General features: G+C 53.3%; 1 protein-coding gene across 4 annotated transcripts in view; it reads right to left on the bottom strand.

Moving 5' to 3' along the window:
- MIDEAS (mitotic deacetylase associated SANT domain protein) overlaps window positions 1–23,071 on the bottom strand; it is a 67,723-nt gene that overhangs the window by 27,477 nt on the left and 17,175 nt on the right. Inside the window, exon 1 of one of the 4 annotated variants that reach the window (XM_060139313.1) lies at window positions 13,982–14,368. The exons of 1 other annotated variant lie outside the window; for it this stretch is intronic. The gene's annotated coding sequence lies outside the window, so the exon portion shown is untranslated. Of the gene's footprint in view, window positions 1–13,981; window positions 14,369–23,071 lie in introns of those variants that run through there. 2 more of the 4 variants (XM_060139330.1, XM_060139349.1) reach the window with 2 other exon arrangements.

The raw sequence follows: 23,071 nt of genomic DNA, 5'->3' as shown, positions 1-23,071 counted from the left end.
AACCTTTTCATCTGACCAAGTCCTACTCACCTTTCAGGTTTCAGACACTGCTTCCTCTGGGAAGTCTGCCCTCATCCCAAGTCTGAGCCAGGTACTATACTCTGAGCCCATGATACCTCCTAAACCCCATGACTGGACTCAGCACACTGAATTCCGGGTGCATACTTCTTAGTCCCCAGCAGACAGCAAACTCCAGGGGGCAGAGTCTGCAGATCATTGTACCTTGGCACTTGGCTTGTACCTGCCTCTTAGGCTGCTCATTCAAGACTGCACCCAAGGTGAGTCAGAGCCACTGCTCACGGCCAGCGTATCCACCGTGGGCTCCTGCCCAGCCCTGACTTCTGATCTCTCTCCCTGATGCACATCAGAGCTCCTGAGCACATCATGCTGAGATGAAGTGAAGAGGCCCAGCCGCCTAACCCCACCCCATCCCATCCCATCAGTGGCCCCAGGTCCTATCCAACTAAGCTGAACACAAATCCTTCTCTACTTGCAGGCCCGTAAGCCACTTGCCCCTTGACTGTCACTCACTGCCCCACACTACATGCAGGACAACTGACAAAGAGCCAGCCCCACTGTTGCCCCCTGTCCCATTCTTCTTCCCTCAAGGCTTCCCGCTCCTGCCTAGACCAAGGCCAGGGACATGAGCCTGTGGATCTGTTTATCTCATGCTCTGACATGGCTGGGCTGAGCCTGAAGACATCAAGGTATCTGGCTAGGATGCCCGGGGCAGTGATGAGGGGCCCTCCCTAGAGGAGCCCTGCATGGCCCCAGCTGGCCCTCCAGTCCAGACTCACATCCTGAAAAGCTCTCTCTCAAATACTCTGGGGCCTTTGGCTACAGCCAGACTGGGCGAGTGGCCTGAAATTGCCATCTTGGGCCAGCTAGAGTTGCCCAAGCCCTAGGTAGACCTTGCCTCTGGGCACAGTGCGATGATCTCAATGCTGTGTGCACCCCCTCTAACTGGGAGCTCACACCCAGGCTGCAGGGCCCCATTTCTCCAAGCCACTGGACATACAAGTCCTGTTCTCAAGGGGTATGTAAAACCAATAAGGAAGGAGACGCCAGCCACAGAGATGAGGACCTGCCTCCCACAAGTGTCACTTCCCCTGGGGACGTGAGAGAGCAGGCCCCGTGTTGTGCCCGTTCCCAGTCCAGAGACAGTCCCTGGATTATCACTTCTCCAGACTGAACTTCAGCCCTTAGAGGCCAGGGCATGAGTCCCAGGGGCTCAGCCATCAAGCTGGACAGGCTCAGAGGCTTGGCCTGGGTTCGAGCTGCCTGAAGTTTGAGCTTTGACTGTAAAAATGCCAACATTGAGATGCTTTTAAAGGGATACAGGTAAGAGGAAATCCTTTGCCTTGTTATGCACCCCCCAGGGCTTCATTCAGGCATCTACCTTTATCATCTCCTCCCCCACTACCCCACAAACGCCCCCAGGATGTCCATAAAAGTCAGGATAGCCAGGTCCGTTTTATAGGAGGGAAGCTGAGGCAGAGAGAAAACACTGAGTTGTAGGCAGAGCCAGGAAAGGACTGAGCCTCCAGGCCCAGCTTCCGCCCATACTCGGGGGTGGGGGTGGGGGTGGGGGTGCTGGCTGCCTCCCTCCTAGACAAGGGCCACAAAGGATCACAGGCAGCTCAGGAAACCCCCTTCTACAGGACTCGGGACTCCCAGGGGGTAAAATGGAAGCTGGCAGGATTAGGCTCTGTCCAGAAGAGACAAAGCAAGTGTCCCTGCAGCCAGCCCTGCAGTGACCAAGCCTCTGGAGCGGGCTTCATGAGGGCCTCACAACCCTCTCTATGCCCTACAGGGCTCACGCCACCAGAGGCTGCTCCAGCTCCCCCCTCCCCTCCTGGAAGGGCCTGGCTCAACGGCAGGTCTAGGGCAGGGCTCCCTGGAGTCTGTGCCTGAGGCCCAGTGCCAGACTCTGTCCCAGACCAACATACAGAGAAGGCCATTCACAGGGACCTCCCTTAACATGGCCCTGCCCTGCTTACTGTGCCCTCCCACAAACCCACACCCTCTGTAGCCCTGCAGGTCTGCCCACTGCCCCTTCATCCACTCAACAAGCATTTGCTGAGCACTGGCTGTAAGCCAGGCTCTGGGGAGACACAGAAGACGAGGTACAGTCCCTACCCACACAGAGCCCCCAGTCCAATGGGGGAGAAAACAGAAACACACACTGATTATAACGCAAGGTGGCCTGTCCTGGGGCTCGAGATACACACAGGGAATAAGTGACCCCGGGGAGAGTTCCCCGGCTTTGAGCCTTTGCTGGAGCTGTCACCTCTGCCTGGAAGCCCTGCCTCCACTGACAACCTGCCTCCCTCAAAGCCTCCCTCTTCCAGGCAGCCCTCTGGCACATACTGTTCCCACCCTTTCTGAATCTTCATGCTCTTACTCCCTATTAACCACTAGCTCACAAGGCTTCTGCAATTCCCTTCTGTTTCCGCAGCAAGGCTGGGAGAAGCAGGGCCTGGAGGCAGTGTGGCCCAATGGAGAGGGCAGTGAACTGGTGGTCAGGTAACCCGGTGTCTGGTCCAGGAACCGCCACTCAATGGTTTCTGCCTTTGAGGAATTTGGGAGCCAGGGGTTGGGGTGGGGGGAGTGGAGAAGCCCTGTGTCCAGGAATCACCTTTGTAATGAGCAACTGCCACAATAAACAGTAGCCACCAGCACTGCCCATGTGTCCAATGTGTGTGAGTATTGCTCACTTGTATAACCACTTATCCCCATCTGAGAAATGAGGAAACACTGGCTCTGAAAAGTAACTTGTTCCAGGTCACAGCCGGAGGTCCTTTGTGAGGAGCCAGGATTCTAATCCAAGCCTACCAAGTCCAAACCAGGTCTCCATCACACTCTGCTGCCTGTCAGTGTTCAGCAGTGGTTCTCAAACCTACCCTGAGAGCTTATTAGTTCCTGGATCTGGTAACGGGGAGGAAACCAAGGTGGGAAATCCACAATGCTTCATAAGCAGCCCAGGTGGCGCCCGGGTGCTGGAGCAGAGGAACGGCTGGAGGGTCAGGGCCTGGCACAGTGCAGTTTCCAAGGACCCACTGCTCCTCACTCCCCTGGGAGCCACCTGCCAGGGTGTCGTGTCCTGCACAGGAGGCCTGAGGGGTCCCATGAGCCCTAGGGCTGACTATGGCTCTTAGAGTGCCCAAGGCCCAAGTGAGTGCCCATGTTTACTGAGCTTCTACTATCTGCCAAACACAGTGCTGAGTGCATTGCTGGCAATGTCTTATTTAACCCTCACTCTTCTTTGTCCCATTTTACAGCTCTGGAATGGTATACTCAAAAGCATCTATTTAACACAAAAGAAGACAGTAACGGAGTAACAGAGGAACAAAAAAAAGACATTAGACAGAAAGCAAATAGCAAAAATGGCAGACATAAATCCAACCTTTTTAATAATTACTTTAAATGTAAATAGATTAACACCCCAATTAAAAGGCAGAGTTTGGGAAAATGGGTTTAAAAAAACCATGATCCATGGTGGCGCAGTGGTTGAGAGTCTGCCTGCCGATGCAGGGGACACAGGTTCGTGTCCCGGTCCGGGAAGATCCCACATGCCGCGAAGCGGCTGGCCGCTGAGCCTGCGCGTCCGCAGCCTGTGCTCCGCAACGGGAGAGGCCACAACAGTGAGAGGCCCGCGTACCGCAAAAAAACAAAACAAAACAAAACAAAAACCATGATCCAACTGTTAACAAGAGACTCACACTTTAGATTTAAAGACACTAATAGGCTGAAAGTAAGAGGATGGAAAAAGATATACCATGCTAACAGTAACCAAAAGAGAGCTGGGAATGGCTATGCTAATATTAGACAAAATAGACTTTAAGACAAAAACTCTTTTTTTTTTTGCGGTACGCGGGCCTCTCACTGCTGTGGCCTCTCCCGCCGCGGAGCGCAGGCTCAGCAGCGATGGCTCATGGGCCCAGCCACTCCGCGGCATGTGGGATCTTCCCGGACCGGGGCACGAACCCGCGTCCCCTGCATCTGCAGGCGGACCCTCAACCACTGCGCCACCAGGGAAGCCCCAAAAACTCTTATTAGAGACAAAGAAGGACACTTTATAATGACAAATGTGTCTACCCATTAAGAGGATATTACAATTATAAATGTATTTGCACCTAACAACAGAGCCCCCAAAATATATGAAGCAAAAACTGTCAGAATTGAAGGGGAAAATAGACAATTCAACAATAAGAGTTGAAGCCTTCACTTTCAAGAATGGATAGAACAACTAAACAGAAGATCAACAAGGAAACAGAAGACTTGAACACTATAAAGCAAACAGACCTAACAGATATCCATAGAACCTTCCACTCAACAACAGCAGAATATGCATTCTTCTCAAGGGTACACAGAATATTCTCCAGGATAGATCATAAATTAGGCCATAAAACAAGTCTCAATAAATTTGAAAGGGTTGAAATCATACAAAGTATGTTCTCCAATCAAAACGAGATAAAATTAGCATCAAAAATAGAAGGAAATTTGGGGAATTTACAGGAAATGAAAGTTAGAAGCAACTTGTCAAGTTCTCAGCTCAGAAAGGCCACTCCTTCCTTACTCAGACCATATTCTCCACACCTTCTGCACAGCCCTAGGAAGCTGCAGATCTCAGATTTTTGCAAATGCCTGGGTAGCTCCACACCAGACACACACTGAACCTGACCCCAATCTTGATCCCGGAATCAAAACAGCTGGGGAGGGAGAGCCCTTTAGGGCTGTGACAGCTTGTTATTCAGCCCTACTTCTCCCTGGGAAGACGGCCACAAGCAAACATCTTCACTTCCCCAGCCAGTCTACAGAATGTCCAAAAGGCAGATCCTTCCCAAAAGAAGGAAGCTAACATATACAGAGCACTTTCCCCACGCCAGGTACCTGACATACCCTAACCCACGCATACAAACTTCCCACCCAGGCATCTCATTGTCCCCATTCTACAGAGGGAAACTGAGGCTCTGTTATTAAGGTGGCAGAAGCAAGATTCAAAATCTTGTTGTCTGCCTTTAAAGTCCTTGGTCTTTCCATCATCCTTCCAGAAAAATCCCAAATCTACACTTGTTGTGGGCTTCAGAAGGAATGCTATACATGAGAACCCCACAAAGCCAGCTGTGGATCCTCCCCTTTCTCATGCTCCCTCCCAGAACTGCTGCTTTTCCTGGGGCCATTTCCAAGTAGAGCATAGTATATAACACTCCCTCCCAAGAAATAATCCCAGCCCCAGCCTGCAGAAACAGTCTCCCCTCGAGATCGTGAACATCTGTAAGACCCCCTGGAAACTAGGACAGCCCATAGGGCTTTGAGGTGGGAGGACTGCAGGCGTGAGCTGGGAGCTGCAGTCAGCAGGATCACCCTCTGGAATAAGAGCCTCCACAACACATGGAGAAAGGTGGCTTGTGCCTCTCTTCAGAGCCAACCACCAAGGCAGGGCATAGCTGCGGAAGCTGAACAGATTCCAAATATCAAGGGATGCTGCATCTCACTCAGTCCAATTCCTTGTTCCACAAAGCAGCCCAGAGAAGGAAAGAAACTTGCCTGCAAATACACAGACAGGAGCAAGAATCAAGGCCCAGAATCAAGGACACCAGTAACAACGCTTCATGCCTCCATTTAGGAGGCCCCACCTTTTGGCAAGACACTGGGCAGGGCTTGGAGCCAAAGTGAAACCTCGACGTCACAAATGTAAGGCTTCTACTTCACCATCATCTCCACCTCTAACATTTCTTGGGGGCACTACTATGTGCCAAGCATCGTGCTGAGCACCCTACACACATGGTCCCGTTTAATCCTCACGGCAAGGCAGGTATTATCACACTCCCGTTTCTCAACGAGGCACCTGAAGATCTGAGGTCACAGGAGGATAAGAGGCAATGCCAGGACTGGAACCCAGAGCGTTTTCTGCAGGGCCTCAGGCTCAGCCTCCTGCTTGGGTACACATCAGGCTATTTGGGATGGATGGCAGCAGGCTCTGGGCTGTTCACATCTCCCTGGAGAGCAGCTTCAGCTGGCCTGAAAACCAGTCATGTCCTGGAAGCGTGGCTGGTCAGGAAAGGTGAGTGAGAGAGGCCTGGGAGGCGAGTGGCTTTGAAAATGAAGATGCTCCTGGTGATTACCACCACTGGGCCAACCTGTGAAGCTCAACATCTTCAGTTCAAGAGGAAGCCACATCCCTCCCACACTCTCCAACCCCACACCCACAGTTGGCCAACAGCTCTTTAAAAATAAAGCGGTGACTTGCCCCAAATCCCCATGGGGCCCAGGTTCCTGCCCCTTCCCCTGGCACACTGAAATCTGGGTCAAGTCAGTCCACGCTTGGGTTCCTACTAGTGCCAATGCCCCCACCCAGGGCACCGAGCATCAGCCCCAGCATGACAACCACCTCTCTGCATGGGGCTCTCAGAAGGGTTTCCTCTCAAGAAATGAAACTACTAAATAAAGGTTGTTCATTGCACATCCTAAAGAAGGGAGACAGAGAGTGCCCACCCACTCCAAAGATCACTGGTCCAAATCTCAGTTTCATGGCTGATGGGACCGAAGCTCTGAGAGGTAACATGATTTGCCCAAGAACACACGGCTCATTACTTGGGTAGAGCTGTGGTCAGGGCCTCCCAGGGGATGTTCTCACACTCAGCACTCCCTCAGACCTGGCTCTGCTGCCTCTTCTCAGGAGAAAGGAAGCGGGGGGTGGGCAGGAGCGGTGTCTAGTTGTGGTGTCTTCATCAGCTCTGGCTCATCTGCCTGGCCAGCTCCAGAAGGAGCTAAGACCTACCTGATGGCCTGGGGGAAGAGGGGGAGGGGAGTTTTTTCAGGGGGTCATCCTGCTGGTTTGGAGGATAAGAATGGGGATAATATGGCTCCCCAATACTTGCTAGTGACCAAGAAGAACAAAACCTTGCTGCCAGCAGAGGTGGGGCGGCTCTCAACATGGCTGCCTAGGGCCTCCTAGACGGGCTGCAGAGTGGGCACAGAGAGCCAGCCACCTGCCCCCCTCGTCCAGGCATCCAGTCAGTGTCACGGCCTTTCTCAGGTCCTGGTCAAGATCCAGGGCCTCGGCCAAATGCTCACACATTCCTTGCGTTTCTCCAGTCTCTGAGCAGCTGCTGCAGGCCCTCTTCTCCTGTGCTGATTTATTCTTTATTGTTCCTGAAATACACCCAGAGGCCTTTGGCACCAGGCACCAGCAGAGCATCCAGCCCAAACCCCGAGTACACACCAACCAGGCTCTCTGGGACCTGAGCCAAGCCAGCCGGCATGATGGGCCCTGGGGTCAGACCCAGCAGCCAGGAAGGGAGGCCCAAGATCCCACCCACTCCAGCCTATGGTCCTAGAGCTGTTCTCAGACTACGGAGGCTGGGATATTTGGGGAGACGGAGATGCTTGCAAGGTTTTTGGGAGGGCTAAACTAAACCTTTCCACTCCTCTCATGCACGAGTGACTCCCCAGCAATCCCCCCCAACACACACACACAGCAGACCCCCACGTGCCTATCGCCCTGCACAGCAGGGCCTCGTGGCTCAGGCTGGGCTTCTCGCTACCCTGTAAAGTGTTTGGAGAGGGAGGCCTCAGAGGGGTCTTCCCCACCCTTCCCAGCCCAAAATATCTCCCCTATCAGCCAGCTAATGGTGCCTGAATTCCTACCATCAACACTTCATTCCTAGGGTCAAAGCATTGTTCCCTGTGCACATGAAAATAGCCAGGAGAAGTGTGGGAGCTGCCTGGTAAAAAGACAGGGCTTTGGGGTCAGACAGGATGTGTCCTGGCTTCTCCAATCACCTGCCTCTCTGTGGGCCTCAGTTTCCCTACCAGTAAATGGGCACAATATTTTCATCTCATAGTTATTGTGGGATTAAATGAGGGTTTTTTATATATATATATATACACACACATATGGAGTGCCTGGCACAAAGTAAGAGCTCGATAAATGTGATTTCATTTCCCCCTTGCTGGGCAGGGGCAGATCATTCATTATTAGTCTTCAACACCTGGAAGGGAATGAAATGGCCTCTTCCAGTTCCACAGCCGGCTGAGAGCAGAGCTGACCAGACAGGAACAGGACAAGGGGACTAGGAATCCCAGCAACAGTGCTGGGCTCTGCAGGCATCTGGCCTAGGGGCCCAGGAGGAGCACACTCAGCACAGGCCTCCCCAGAACTCAGCTGCGCCAGCAGGGCCTGCAGGGACATGGCGGGACAAGAGTCCCCAGATAAAACCTGGCAAAGCTTCCAAGACCATAGTGGAGTCTCCACCCTCCTGGGCTCCCTCTAAGAGCAATAAAAGGGAAAGGCCATCACCTGAGGGAGGCTGGGGAGACGGTGGTCACAGAAAATCTGAACAGGGATGCCAGAGGCACCGGGGCCTGCAGGGAGCAAGTAAGCCTGCCCCGAGGCCACCACAGTGAAAGTCCCACAAGTAGAAGTGGCCGCCTGGTTATTTTTGGTACCTCTTCTGCCCAAAGCCAGCAAGGAAAGGCAGCTGCTAGCAACCTGGAAGGGCTGTTTACACTCAAGTGTGCAAGCACTGTGCAAGGACAAAAAGAGCACCAGCAGCCACCGTGCAGGAGGGCCTCTGCCCCTGCCTTCCTCTCCCGTCTGTCCCTGTACAGTCCAATCTGCACGCTGCATAGCCCGCAGAGCGTGGGTACTTCTGCTTTCAGTCAGATCCAGTCTCCTAACCACAAAACTCACTCACACACACACAAACAGACAAATAACTATGGAGCCAGCTGAAGACTGGGCCACACCCAGGAGCCGAGACAGTATTCCTCTGGGCTCTTCCTGCACTGAAGCGGCCCTTCCCCGTTTTGAAACTGGGAGGGGCAGGGACCAGGGGCAGGACAGAGGAGCCTTTCCTCTGTGAAGCGAAAGTGGGGACAGTCTATGGAACTTCAAGGAACTCGCTGCCTCTCAGCTTCCCCATTTGAAAGTGAAGGACTAGATGTCCCAAAGTGTTTTCCAGCTCTGGGTAAATCCTGGGAGCTGGAGAGCCCAGAACTAGGAGCCAGGGCCAGCTGAAGAGGTCAAAGCCAGGTCAGGTGGGATGGAGGATCTGAGGCCAGCCAGATGCGCCCCAAGAGCTGCCGGGCAGGCTGGGGGAGGAGGAGGAAGGGGGAGAAAGGCCAGACTACTTGCACTCGCAGGGTTTTGAGTTATCACTCAAGCCGTTTCTGAGATCTCTTCTGAGTTCCAGGGCCTTCCCCTCCCAGGAACTGGCAAATTCTGGCAACAGCAGGCTGGCTTGGGGTCTCCGTCTGCCCAGCTGCTGGAAAAAGCTGGGAATCGAAATCCCCCACTATTTTCCCTCCTCTCTGGACCCCATTTCCCCGGAGAAGATGGGTGGCCTCAGAGGGAACCCCCTTCTGGCTGCAAGCCTGTTGTACTTCCCTCTCTCCAAGCTCCGGCCAGGACAAACTTGCCCTGGCTGTTCCCCTCCCCCCTTCCAGAGACTCCTAGAGGAAGAAGCATTGCCTGGAAAATATAACACTCACCACAAGCTCCCTGTGGCTGGAGAGAAAGGCAGAGGGAACAGAGAGCACCTTCCCCGGCTGGCCATAGCACCAGGATCCGTTCCAGGAAGAGCAAGATCAAGAACCACTGCCTGGGACGGCTCAGGCCTCCAGCCCCTCTCCTCCCCACCAGTCCCGAAAACCACAACCAGTAAGTTGAGTCCCGCAGGGAGCCCCCGACCCTCACCCCTGCAAAACCCCAGCTCTCTTCAGACATGTGTTAACTTTCTTCTTATATAATATCTTGGTGTTCCCCCCACCCTCCCACTCCACCCTTGCTACCTGGTGAAACAGCCAAAGTGCTTTTAGGAGCAACTCCCACCCCAGGCTCCACCCGAACTCCACTGAGGTCACACTGAGAGGCTTCAGGTGAAGCGAAGACAGGAGGATTTTTTCCTTGGCTTTCTAAAGCAGCCTTCCTCCCACCCACCTGAGCAGTTCAGCCTGAGGCCTGGGCGGCTAAGTTCCCGAGAGCACAATATGATCTCTGGGAAGCTGAGCCCTTAACCCTCCGCTGCAGGGACAGAATCCCTTGCAAAAGTACACAGGCCGCAGGGTCTGGGCTGGTCCAGGCTGGAGTGCTCACACAGTTTTGCCCAGGGCCTAGGGAGTTCGAAAATAAGCTTCATTTACATAAGCCCAGTGGCCTGGAAGGGTACCCTCCTACCACAAGCAGGTGACCCTTCATTTCCTTTTCCCTGGAAGGAGCAAAAGGCAAACAGGAGCTGGGCTTGGTAGGAACTGGTGAAATGCTAGCCATCATCTGTTGAGTACCTACTGTGTGCCAGTCACTTTGCATGCATGATCTTGTTTAACCTTTGTAGCAACCCTATGAGTAATTATTATCATCCCCATTTTATAGGTAGGGAAACTGAGGCTCAGGAAGTTAAGCAATGCTCAAAGCCACACAGCAAGTGGGGCAGCTGAAGAACGAACCCAGGTCTGCCCAGGCCTCATTCCTATGCCCCTGCCAGGCTTCCTTCAGAGTCACTGCCCAGGTTATTGTCCACACACCATCCAGGAATGGTGTTCTGAGTGCGGGGAGGGAAGTAGGTGTACACAAGTTTTGCCTGATGGCTCTGGAATCCTAACTGATGTCCCACTGACTGTTATTGTTCCCAAGTGCGTGACTCTGAGAGCCCCTGTAAGTGTGCGTGTGTTGGGGGTGGAGGGAGGGTGATCTGGATTCCAAAGAGCAGTTTCCAACACTGAAGTTATGCTGTAATGCTTCTGATTCATAAAATGAGCTCACAGTCTCACGATATCCTGAATGTTGCTTCGAATGCAAATGCAGATCCCACAAGTAAGAACTGGGGATTTCAGCACACTCCATCCAGCTCCAGCCCAGCTCCAGCCCAGCTCCAGCCCAGCTCCAGCCCAGCTCCGAGGAGTTTACTTAGTTCAGCCCCACACAGCCAGAGCGATCCTGCCTGTGCAGAAGCAACTCTTCCAATGGAACACGACCCCTGGCTGCATTTCCTGCAGCCTGTGGAGTGTCAGGGAAGAATGGAGCCCCCAGGCTGCTTCTGTACTAATCGAGCACACACAGGAAGGGTGCCAATTGGCCTGGCCAAAGGAAATGCCCAAGTTAGCAGATTCCCAGGCAGGAGGCTCCAACACTCTTTCACCCTGAGGTCCCACTGGGGTCAGAATTGCTGGGACATATTCTCCAGAAGGCCAGCCATAGGGCAGTGCCAGGAGACTGGGTTCACCAGCATCAGACTCCCACATGGACCAACCCTTTTGAAAACAATGGCACAGTATGAATCCCGTAGCAGGACTCACTGGGCCCACCACATGCTAAGTCCACGTTTTCTGGATGGAGATCTTTCATTCATTTTGTTCAGCTAACATATGCTAAACACCTACTAGATGCCGGACACTGTGGGAACAATATAGAGCATATGCTAGAGCAGAGCTATGATAATACTGAAATGTGCTTTCAACATTTGGTGTATATGTACTAACTTGCAAAATCCTCACCTCAACTCTTTGAAGGTATAGGAACTCTAGCTCCCAGTTTATGATTTGACCACCACATTACAGTATGTGCACAAATGACTATATAAGGTGGAAATGAGTATTCAGAAGAAGGCTGAGGCTTCTCCAAAGAAGTGACATTTGAAACAGGATTAGAAGGATACGCAGGAATCTCCCAGCTATTTGTGGCCATGCCCATTCCACCAGGAGCAAGGTTTCCTTCTGGGAGACCCAACTGCAGGAGAGGGGCTGTCAATGCCAAAGATTCCTGGACTGGACCCACTCCCCTTCCAGGACACTCTGCTCCATGCGCACCCCCCTGCCAATCCTTCTCCCACTCAGGGGCCCAGAGGCCTTGTCTCCACTGGGCATCCCTTCCGAGTTCTGCCGCCACAGGAGGCCTTCAGCTGAAATCTGTAACTGCATATTGCCTTTTTGTTTCTCCATTTATTAAAAGCAGCAGCCCACAGGGCTAAACACTCAGGCTATTTTTAAATCCCACATTAAAAGTTGAACTCTCATCCCCATGGACACTCCAGGGCACTCTTTCCTAGGGTGGGGTGAGGGGCTGACAGAGCCAGGAGGAGTGTGGGTTCTTCCCGATGCTTGGAGAGACCACACTGGGAGTGGTCAGGTCGTCCCAGAGCAAGCTGCATGGTTGGGGGGCGGGGGAGGAACCCTCCAGGTTCTTCACCCCGCTGGCCTCTGGGAGCTACTCAGACCAGAGTAACCTGCCAGAGGCCAATCCAGTTAGAGTGGAGACTGGGCCAGAGCCATACAATGAGATGGTTTATCACAGTAACTGAGTGTTTACACCCCTATTATTCACTGTCCAGAGCCGTAGGAAAAGGAGGATCCACAAATTCCCAACCAGGGACGGTTTCTCCTTTCCCCTTCATCCTGAAGCCATCTAACAGCCTGTGAAAAGGGTGCATTTCTCTGATGTTAAAGCGGCACATGCACACCATCCCTAGGAGGTTCTGGAGCAAGACAAGTGGTTTCCTTCCCTTAGCCGGGGGCCCCACAAGGGAGACGAGGCTTCTCCTCAGAGCTGCGTTTCTTCCACTTGCATCAGGCCTCCAGTCTCAATCCTGAAGCTGCAGGGCCAAGGAGAGGCCAGACCTCCAGACTGCCACCAGGCCAGGCTCCCCCGGTTGGAGCAGGCCAGACCGCCCCTCCATCCAGCCACAGCTGCCAACAGGGATCCCCTGAACACACGTGCCTAGGCGGCCTCCAGACTCACCCAAGGTCAGCAGGTCTCCCCCATCCCACCGTCCCCTGAGCGAGGCTGCACAGGCTGGCACACAGGTCCCAGGTGGGACCGTGGAAGCAGGAAGTAGCCACTAAAGTTGTGACCGACCAAGTTTTAAATGGGGGAGAGTAACTTCCCCTTTCATCCTTGCAGCAGCTCACTCTGGAGGCTGGGCTGCAATACCCAGGGGCTCCCACTTCAGAGTGGCAGGTATCTCTTCTAGGTCCGCCTTCCTGAGGCTTCCTTGGGGCTGAGGCTTGAAAGCGTCAGGCCCTTATCCAGAAGCCTGGTGGGGGCCCCAGACGTGCAACCTGGTGCATATGCTCCTGGATGTGTGAGTTGTAAGGGGGGTATGACTACCGCCACCAAGCCGGCCTTACGCAGGCTCCAGAAAAAAAACCCGGGCTCCCGAGTTCCGCACAGGCACCACCAAACGCAGCACAAGGTGAGGCGGCGGGAGAACTCCGCAGGCCGCGGCTGCACGGGGCGTGAGGGGTTGGGCGAAGGATGACAGGTCTGAGGTGCGCCAGCAGCCGGCAGCGCCGGGGTGCGCGGGGTGAGGCCGGTCCGCCCGCCCTAAACGCTCCAGCTTAGGCCTCAGCTGCACTGGCCCCGGTTCCCTGCCACCCCTGCAACTCTGTCCCCCAAACTCCGGGCGCGCGTGCAGTTTCCACGTCCGCTCTCGGGTGCACACGGGAAAGGGAAAGGGCTCCCGCACCAAGTTCCCGCAGCTCGCGAGACCCTCCTGTAGCTCCCGGACCCAGGCTCGGTCTCGCAAGCCTGTCCCGGCGGACACCACGTTTCGCTCAGGCGGAGGAGGAGCCGCCGCTACCGCCGCGGGCCGGGTGGCTTGGGAGGGTTTTCCTGCCGGGGCCGCGCCTGGGTGGGCGGGGGCCGCGCGCAAGCTGCGTAGCTGCACAAACACGGCGGGTTGGCTCTGCACAGGCACTTGCGGGCGGGGGGTGCGGGCCGCCGAGGGGGCGGGCGGCAGGGCGGCAAACGCACGTACACAAGCGCGCCCCCCCCCACGGCCGCTCGGGCAGCAGAAGTTGCCACGCCGCGCCCCCCGTGGCTCCGCGCCCCCGCTCCGGGCCGCGCCTGCAGAGCTGCAGCCCGCGCCCCCAGCCGCCACTGCTTGCGCGCAGCCCGGGGTCCCTTGGCCGCCGCAGCCAGGCCGGGCTCTGCGCCGAGCCGCGTGCAGGCCTCGGCCGCCGGCCCAACAGCCCCACTTACCCTGCTCCTACCCGAGCTCCGGCATCGGCTGTCCCCTTTCCGCCGCGGGCCGCCGCCTTCGGTCGCCTCCCAGGCTCCAGCCGCCTGCACGCACTCCCGATTTTAAAAACAAACAGGCGCCGCCGCCTCCCCGCGACGCTCGCAGAATGTCCGCCAGCTCGCGCCTCCCGAGGCCGGGAAGTTTGCTGGCAGGGCCCGGGCGGGACGCGCGGGCTGTCACCCCTCGCTCCCGGCACAGGAGCCTCGGCGCAACCCGCGCCCGTGGTGTCCGCCTCGCGATCGCTCTCCCTCCCTCCGTGTCACCCCCCAGTCCTCCGATGCAGTGTCAGGATTGCACTGCTCTGACTCATCGGTTGAGCTCACAGCTTGAAAAAAAAAGAGAGAGAGAGAGAGGGCGAGAGGCAACAGCGAAGGAGGAGGACTCTCTGGCGTGCTACAAAGGATTGCACAACTCGGGGCTGGGAGCGCGGAGCGCCCAGCGGCGGGCCGGCGCGCGCGGCACGGCGGCGAGCAGGAACCAGCTCTACCACTTCATCAGCACAACTGTCTCGGGTCTGCCTCTCAGCCAGCAGGCCCGGCGCCGCCCACTTCCTGAGACCAAATAAGGCCGGAGAAGGCGTCTTTAAACCTCCGGCGGCTGCCCAGGCTGGGGATTTCCAGCAGACCTCACCTCCACTCCTAAGTCAGTCGCCACCCTCCCCCAGCCCAGGCCGGTGCCCCCGATGGCTTTGCTGGAACCAACAGGCCACGCGGCTCGTTCCTTTCACACCAAGGTCAGGACGAGACGGTGACGAAATGTTTGGAAACCCAGCGGGCCTGCCAGGAAAGTATGTGTGTGATGTTGGGGAGGACACAAGTCGCTTTCTTCCACAAAGAAAACTCTCGTTTTGGATACGGTAAAGCATGCTTAATCCTCTCCAAGGCACTTCATTAACAGTCTCCCCAAGCTTCACTGTTTGGCTTATCAGCATCCTAGTGGTGTTAAGGTTATTGAGAAACTGCTCCCATCCCCTATAAAAGACCCATGTCTTGATTACTTAGGTGTGAAAAGCTCCTTGGTTTAATTCTAGCAGCTGAGGCCCAAGTTAGGCAGCTTTTGACTGCATGCCTATATTTCGCCTACCTTACCTACCATCCCCTGATGCCTCCTTAACTGGCGGGAAAATGGGAAACCTTTCTGCTACTCAGGAGGTTCTTGCTGGCCCCCACATACCATGAGGCTCCAGGGCCAGGAGAAAGTCCTGGGGAGGGAGCCCTTTTTTCCTAGTTCCTTTCATTTGTTTTTGTTTTTTCTTTTCCCCAAGGAGATGGGTCAGAAGGAGATTCTTCTTTGAAGGAAAAACCACTGAAGAATACACTGTGTCCTGGCAGCTGCTTTTCCCCCGTGGCCAGTCCTGAGAAGCAGGTGCATCCCTTGCTTTCTCAGGGGGAAGGGGAGGAGCAGCAGAATGTGATTCTCACGGTCCCTCTGAACCTGCAGGGCAAGGACCTTCCCCACCGTGCCCCTCCCCCTGCCCCCAGTGGATGACAGAGATGACACTGGTACCTTCTACCTAGAAACCTTCAGAACCCCACACTTGCTTCTAAGGGGCATGACCTTCCTGTCCTCTTCCATCCCTTCACTGGCGGGAGCACCTGTGTGCATCTGGAGCTCACACCTTACCCAGGAGGAAAAGGGCTTATCTGCACCATGGTATGACAGAAATGTCACAGTAATGACAACTTAGTCTCATCTGCAAAATAAAGATAATTATGCCAGGGGACTGGACCGGATGACCTTTTAAAATTCCTTCCCAGTTTAAAATCCACGATTCTGTGATTGTAAAAAGTGAATGGAGGAGCCAGGGAAACAACCTCCAACAAAGAAAAGCCCAGGCTCTCGGATTTAGCATCTGCTCTGACAGTATTGTTCCTGACAATTCTCAAAGGATGTCCCCACACACAGCCTACTGAACAAGCCTGTGTGTGAGAGAGTTTCATCCCGCTCATTTTATGGATGCAAACATTGAGGTTCAGAAAGGTTGAGTGACTTGCACAAGACCACAAGGCAAGCCAGTAGTCTGTCATCTCTCTGTTCCTCTTCCCATCTCCCCTAGAGGAAGGCAATGAGCAATTGAGGGACTGGGACGCTCAGGCATGCTGGCCCCCAAGTAGAGGCTGGACTCTCAGGACTCCTGGCAGAGGTTCTGTGTAAAACCTTTTTGTTTTTTCCATTTGTCTGATTTTTCTCCTTCCCACTGACACCTCATCCAAGTGAGGGAAGCAAAAGCAAAGGCACCTGGTCTGCAGTGCTCACTCCTCTGCAAACCTGCAGCCATCCCGACCTCCCCCTTGGGCCTGGCCCCCAGAGCTGGCCTCGAGCCAGTCCAGAGCAAGTCCCCCGATAGCCAGTGTAGACAAGCCCAGGGATGTTCCCCACCAAGCAGAACCCTGGCTGGAGAGCACATTTCTAGAAGAGCCTGCCACCATGAAGCCAGAGCCTAGCCTCCAGGGAACAAGTGGGAGCTGCTCCAAAGGGCACTCCTCAGCCTTGTCCCGCCAGGACTCCCTCTCTGTCCCACGCCGGGATGCTGGGCCAGGCCCAGGAAGCAGCGCAGGGAGCAGAGGTAGGTGGCAGGATGCATGAGAAACAGAAGTCATTGACCTGGAACAGCCCTGCTCATCTTGGAGCAGCTCATGCTCACAAAGGAAGAGAGGGAGGAGAAACGGCATGTGCGTGTGTAGGGGAGGAGGGCCCAAGACTGTCCCAGATGGCCCCTGCCTGGCAGGAGAAGTCTCCCTCCCAAAGGCAGGCAGCTGAGGATGTATAAAGAAAGCTGCAGCTCTTCCAGGAAAGCCCTGGAGGTCAGTTTTGCTGCAGATATGACAGTGCAGAATCACTGACATGTGAAGTGAAAGTTTTGATTTTAGAAGCTCCAGCCCTTCCTACAGAGGCAGCTAAGAAGGGTGCCTTTTGGGTAAGAAAAAAAAAAAAGGTGTTCCAGGGACCTTACCCATACAGCAGACTTTTCTCCACCAGCAAGCTTCTTTACAAACTGCAGAAAAGAGAGAGGTACAGAGCTCCAGTTCCCAGGGAGTGCATCTGCTGAGAAACACTCCAGGAAGCAAAGCACCCTAGACAGGATTTCAAACTCTGGGTCCCAGTGACAGTAGAATATGGCATTAGAGAGGCCTCCTAGAATGGCATCAGCTCTCTGGACTCCACTCAGAGTGATCCCTCACTGCCCTGAGTGATCATCGTCAGCATCCACTTCTGGGACAATTTGAGACCATTAAGAAGCTTCCAAGGGTGAATTCTGTGCTATGTGAATTATATCCCAATAAAGCTGTTATTAAGAGAAAAAAACCAAAGCTTCCAAGGAAGCCAGGTTCTCACCACCCATCCACTGCCTCTAACTTTCTGCTTTCATCATTCACGATTTAAAAGAGGAGTTTTCGGGCTTCCCTGGTGGCGCAGTGGTTGAAAGTCCGCCTGCCGATGCAGGGGACACGGGTTTGTGCCCTGGTCCGGGAAGATCCCACATGCCGCAGAGCGGCTGGGCCCGTGAGCCATGGCCGCTGAGCCTGCGTGTCCGGAGCCTGTGCTCCGCAATGGGAGAGGCCACAACAGTGAGCAGCCCGCGTACCGCAAAAAAAAAAAAAAAAAAGAGTTGTTTTCTTCACCCCAAACCCCATGCCTGCTTCCCTGTCCTTTTTCCATTGTCCTTTCTCTGTCAGGACTTTCCATCAAGGCCAGCACACATGGTGTGTTTAAGTGAATAACCAACCTTTACAGGAATGTGGGGAATAGGGGGTACAAATACCTTTGAGGAAATCCCAAGTCCACAATGCTGGGTTCCTTATGTCCCTTATGTTCCTTGTGTCCCTGTTGTCATTTCCCTTTTCAGAATAAAGGTACTACCTCTAGGACCTAATTACCTACAGTTAAAACAGAAGAAAGACAAAGTTGTAGAAAGAGCAGGGAACCAGGACTGAGTTTGGGTCCTGCCTAACTAAAGCCAACCCACTGTGTGATCTTGGAAAGTTGACACTTACCTTCTCCAAGTCTTGCATTTTGGCTCCCTAGGAGATGTACTGTAAGTATTTGCTACACAAACAATAAAAGAATGCCTACTTTCTCGGGACTTTGGAGAATCACAAGGACAAGAAAACTGCTTTATCATGCTATGTACCTATACGAGGTGACAATTTTTTTTTTTTTTTTTTTTTTTTACTGTTTTACCCTATATCCCCTTCTCCCAAAACTAGCTTCTCCCTTTCAAAAACCTAGTCCAGTCAAGATTCTTTTTCCTCTGAAAGGACCCCAGGTCCACCCCCATCAGCCTCAGGGTGACCCTATGCTGGGCTCTTCCCAGAGAGACTCTTTCCAACACTGACTCAATGTCCCATCCAGGTGTCTCTCCAAGGCTTCTGCCCAGTCCCTGCTCTTTGTGTCCTTCCCTCCAAGCTTTTCCACTGTGCGCCCTCCCAGCCCGAACAGGGACGCTCCTTTGATGCCTGTGCCTTCTCTTCACCCCTTTTTTGCCACGTCCTTTCTGAGGGAGCAGGGAGCTCAAAACCCCAGCTGTGAAGTTAAGCCACCGTGTGCTGAGAAGTCCCTGCACTGTCTTCTCTTTTACCCATGAAAACCCAGGGGGCCCTCCGCCTGAGTTCACAGTTACCTCACCTGTTCCGGGGCAGGGCCGTGCCTGCCGCAGCAGCCTACAGCTGTCCTCATCCCGTGGCCCTCCTACCCCCGCCTCCACCTCCCTCTCTCGCAGGCCTGGGCCAGGTTCTGAGTGCCTTTGTCAAGCCTAAGAGGGAACTTCTGCAGATGTCCCCAGTTGCTGCTGTCACTCTAGGAGAGACGTCTGGCTGGGGATAGGGAGAAGGACAAAACAGGTGTGGCCACCACGGAGGGTGGGCCGGCAGGGCCACGGGGAGAGAAACACCCTTTCTTCACAGAACCAGAGCTGCCAGCTTCCCGAAGGCCTCGTTTCAGCACAGTCCCATGTCCCCTGCAGAACCCCAGGACAGACTCCTTCACGATCTGATTTCTGGAGCTCAGCCTCCCTACCTTGTGTTTGTGGGCCAGGAGGAACGGGCACTCTGAGATCCAGGGTGTGCACTGGGCATGCTTTAAGGCATTATTTTTAAATGAAAACAAATACAAATGATGCGCCTTGGACTAGAAGCCAAAATTCATATTCATGGGAATGTCCAGGTTAAGAGCACAGGCTGAGACCTGAGTCCAATTCTTGGCTCACACTAGCTTGATGACGTTGAGCAAGTTTCTTAACCACTTGGTTTTCTCATGTGCAAGAAGGGGATGATAAGAGCTTAAAACAGTGCCTGGCGTACGTTAAGTCTTCCTAAGTATTGACTCCCATTTTTTCTCATCTCCTAACTGATCTTCTAGTCTTGCACACCTATCACCCACACTGCCATCAGAGTGATCACATCCCTTTTCAATACCTCCCATCATCTACTGCAAAAAGTTGAGACTGTGAGCCAGACTGTTAGGCACTTGCAGTTCTGGAATGATCTGGCTCTGCCCTACTTCCCAGCCCCAGGCCTACATAGCCTAACAACCTGAAGTTCCCCAAGATGCCTGCTTTCTCACACGTGCTCCTCCTTCCCCCACTTTCATCCACAGGTAAACCTGCCATACCCTGGTCCTGACTTAAGCTTAATGGCAGCTCTTCCAGGAAGCCTTCCTTGACTCCTCCAAGCAGAGCACGGCCACTGCAGTGTACACTGCTGGAGCCCTTCCAGAGCCCCTTAACCAGGCTGGTGCACTGTGAGTGCAGCTGCTGCTAGTATTGACTCCCAGCTACTGTGAGTGTTGACTGCTAAGGGCTCACAGCTGCCCCTGTGAGGGGGCTCAAAGGGAGCCTTTGCTAGGAGAGAGCACTGCAGCCAATGATTGACAAGGGGGGTGGGTGGAGAGGGGGGGTGGGTGGAGAGGGGTGGGTCCAAAAGAAAGGTGGGATCAAATCTGTGGTGATGCAGTTCCTATTGCAGGGCTCCCTGTGGTATCTGGCTGAAGCTAGCTCCAGCTGCAACACATCCCTCCTTGCTTAGCTTCTTCCCCAGCCCAAATCTGCTTCCCTCACTTCCTACCTCCTGGGAGAACTTAAATCAATCCCAGGCACCCCGAACTGTCTTGGTCTCTGTCCCTAAGGATGAGACCAGCCACTCTCTCTCCTAACTCCCATGGCACGGTCTGTTTATCTTGACTCCATCCCCTACACCTTGCTCTACAGCTGCTTCCTGCACCATCTCCCTACTAGGTTCAGAGCTTCTGAAGGGCACAGCCTAGATCTTAGTCACCTTGTATCCCTGGTGCCTACGTAGTGCCTGCACATGCTGGGTGCTTAGTAAGTGCTTGTTGCTAAATGCACAAATACCATTTGTGGAATTCTGAGGTAGGCAATAAAATGTAAGTATTATTATCACTACTTTTATTACTACTCTGTTTCTTCCATTCTAAGATGCACATTTTAATATCTCTGAAGTGAGGATGCATCTTACAACTGATAGCACATCAAGGTTTAATTAGCAGCATTTTCTTTTTCATAGTTGTAAATAAAATAATGGTCATTTTATAATCATTGGCTTCTTAGGTTCAGTGGTGTATGGTATTATTATTATTTTTGGCCATGCCACACAGCTTGTGGGATCTTAGTTCCTCGACCAGGGATCGAACCAAGGCTCCGGCGGTGAAAGCACCGGGCCCTAACCACTGGACCGCCAGGGAATTCCCTGTATGGTATTACTACTACTACTACTACTACTGAGACTGGATCTCCTGGGTTCTGGGGACTGCAAGGCAAAGTCCACAGAGCTAAGTCCCCATTACCTGAGCTCAGTAGCTGTCAGGCAAGCTCTCAAAGTGACCTGCATTTGCCCAGGGACCAGAAGGACCCCTGTGTCCAAACACCTCTGGAAATTCCCATGAAAGCAGGCCAATGTGATGTGGAACAAGCTCTGGACTGGGAGTCAGGAAAGTGACGTTCTAAGCCTAGTTCTTCCTCTGATTTTCTGGATGACCCCAGGCGGGACCTATCAACACATTTACTGAGCACCTACTAAATGCTTGACATGATGCGAGCCCAATGGGTCCACCCAGTGCCCTGAGAGGAAGCCATTATCCTCATTTTATAGATAAGGAAGCTGAGGTTCAGAAAGGTTAAACAGCTCTTCCAAGGTCAGACAGATGGTATTTGACCTCTGGGCTCTCTGAGTCCTTCTCTCGGCTATATGAGGATACCTCCCTGGGCCTGTATTTTCCCAGAAAAAACGTCAAATAATGAGGCGTCATAGATTGGAGGCTCACAGGCCATTCTCATTCCCAGATACACTGTATTTGACCCATCTCATGTATTTTATTTTAATTGAATTAAATTGATTTTCACCATTTATTTAAATCAGGAGGTTTAAGCTAAAAATCGGGATTTCTGGTTTGTCATGAAAAAAGTTGGAACACTGGCCACATTGGGCCCTCCTTCTCGCAGGTGGAGCTAAGTAGCAGCACAAGGGGAGTGGCTTCAGGAGGGGAATGGCACTGTGATGGCACGCACACATTCCAACTTTCCACAGATTCCACCCCTTTCTAGGCCGTGGGTCACTATTGTTTCTCATCTCATTTGTGCTGTTTTCTTGCACCCAGCCAGCCCCTGTTATTGAGATCCCCCCTGTTCCCCACAGGCCTTTGGGTGGGTGACCCTTAGACCTGATGAACTCCTGTGCCCTCTCCAGCCCTCACAGCCTGTGGCTCCTCCCAGAATCTCCCAGCGCGGCCTCCCTCCAAGGAGATCACTTCATGAACCTATTTCAGAACCACTCAGGCAAGCCCCTGCCTGGCACCTTTGCCTCCATCACGGGGGCCCCACTGTTGGTCCCTCCCAGCCCCAGCCGGCCCCAAGAGCATCCGTCCCAGCCAGTTCGGAGGGCTGCAGGCGATGGAGGGAATGGCGGAGGTGGTGAACCAGGCAGGTGTGGAGAGGCGCTAGCGCAGCTCAAGGGGCGGGGCCCCAGCCAGGGAGGGAGGGAGGAAGGCAGGACTTTGCACTTCCCAACAGGAAAGTGGTTCAAGGAGATACATGTATGTGGGGAGGCTCCGCAGTCACAGAAGATGAGCACCGTTTGACACATAAGGAAGGACAAGCAGTAACTCATCAGGCGGAAAAATGTACAGTCTCAGCAGCAATTTAAGATATGCAGATCAGAACACCATTAAGGGCCCATTATGGCCAGAGTCAACGTGACAATAAGTAAATAAATTAAACAAGAAAACTGTTGGCAGGGTCATCAGGAAACAGCTGCACATACATTGCTGTACCACTATAAACTGTTCAAATCTTTCTAGAATGTGATTTGCATTGTGTTGCAAGAGTTTAAGACTCCATCAGGTAATTACGGTCAGGGAACCAGATCCCACGAAAACAACTTAAAATAGCACCACTGCGCTTCCCTGGTGGCACAGTGGTCGAGTCTGCCTGCCAATGCAGGGGACGCGAGTTCGAGCCCTGGTCTGGGAAGATCCCACATGCCGCGGAGCAACTGGGCCCATGAGCCATAGCTACTGGGCCTGCACGTCTGGAGCCTGTGCTCCGCAACAAGAGAGGCCTTGACAGTGAGAGGCCCACGCAGCGCAATGAAAAGTGGCCCCCGCTCGCCGCAACTAGAGAAAGCCCTCGCACAGAAATGAAGACCCAACACAGCCAAATAAAAAAATAAATAAATTTATAAAATAAAATAAAATAAAATAGCACCACCAAGGAGTTTTTATAAACGATGCTCATAGCACCTATATATAGACACCCCCCCAAATGGAACTCCATTCAGATTACAGAATGGTATGTTAACAGAATGAAATAGGAAAGGACTGACATATGGAAACAATCTGATGAAACCATTTGATGAACTCATGTTAAGGGACAAAATCGGTACAAAAAATAGTAGAGGTGGACTTATCAACTATGTTAAAACTTCCATAGGAACATTAGCAGCAATCAGGAGAGAATTCTGAACAATGCAAATTGCTAAGGTGTCATGTTTATTATGTTAAGTTGATCAAGATGGTTTAAATAATGATGATGATGATGA

Source organism: Lagenorhynchus albirostris, chromosome 1 (assembly GCF_949774975.1).
Source record: "Lagenorhynchus albirostris chromosome 1, mLagAlb1.1, whole genome shotgun sequence".
Lineage (NCBI taxonomy): Eukaryota > Metazoa > Chordata > Mammalia > Artiodactyla > Delphinidae > Lagenorhynchus > Lagenorhynchus albirostris.
Note: the sequence above shows the minus strand (reverse complement) of the source record. Positions and strands in the feature narration are given on the sequence as shown.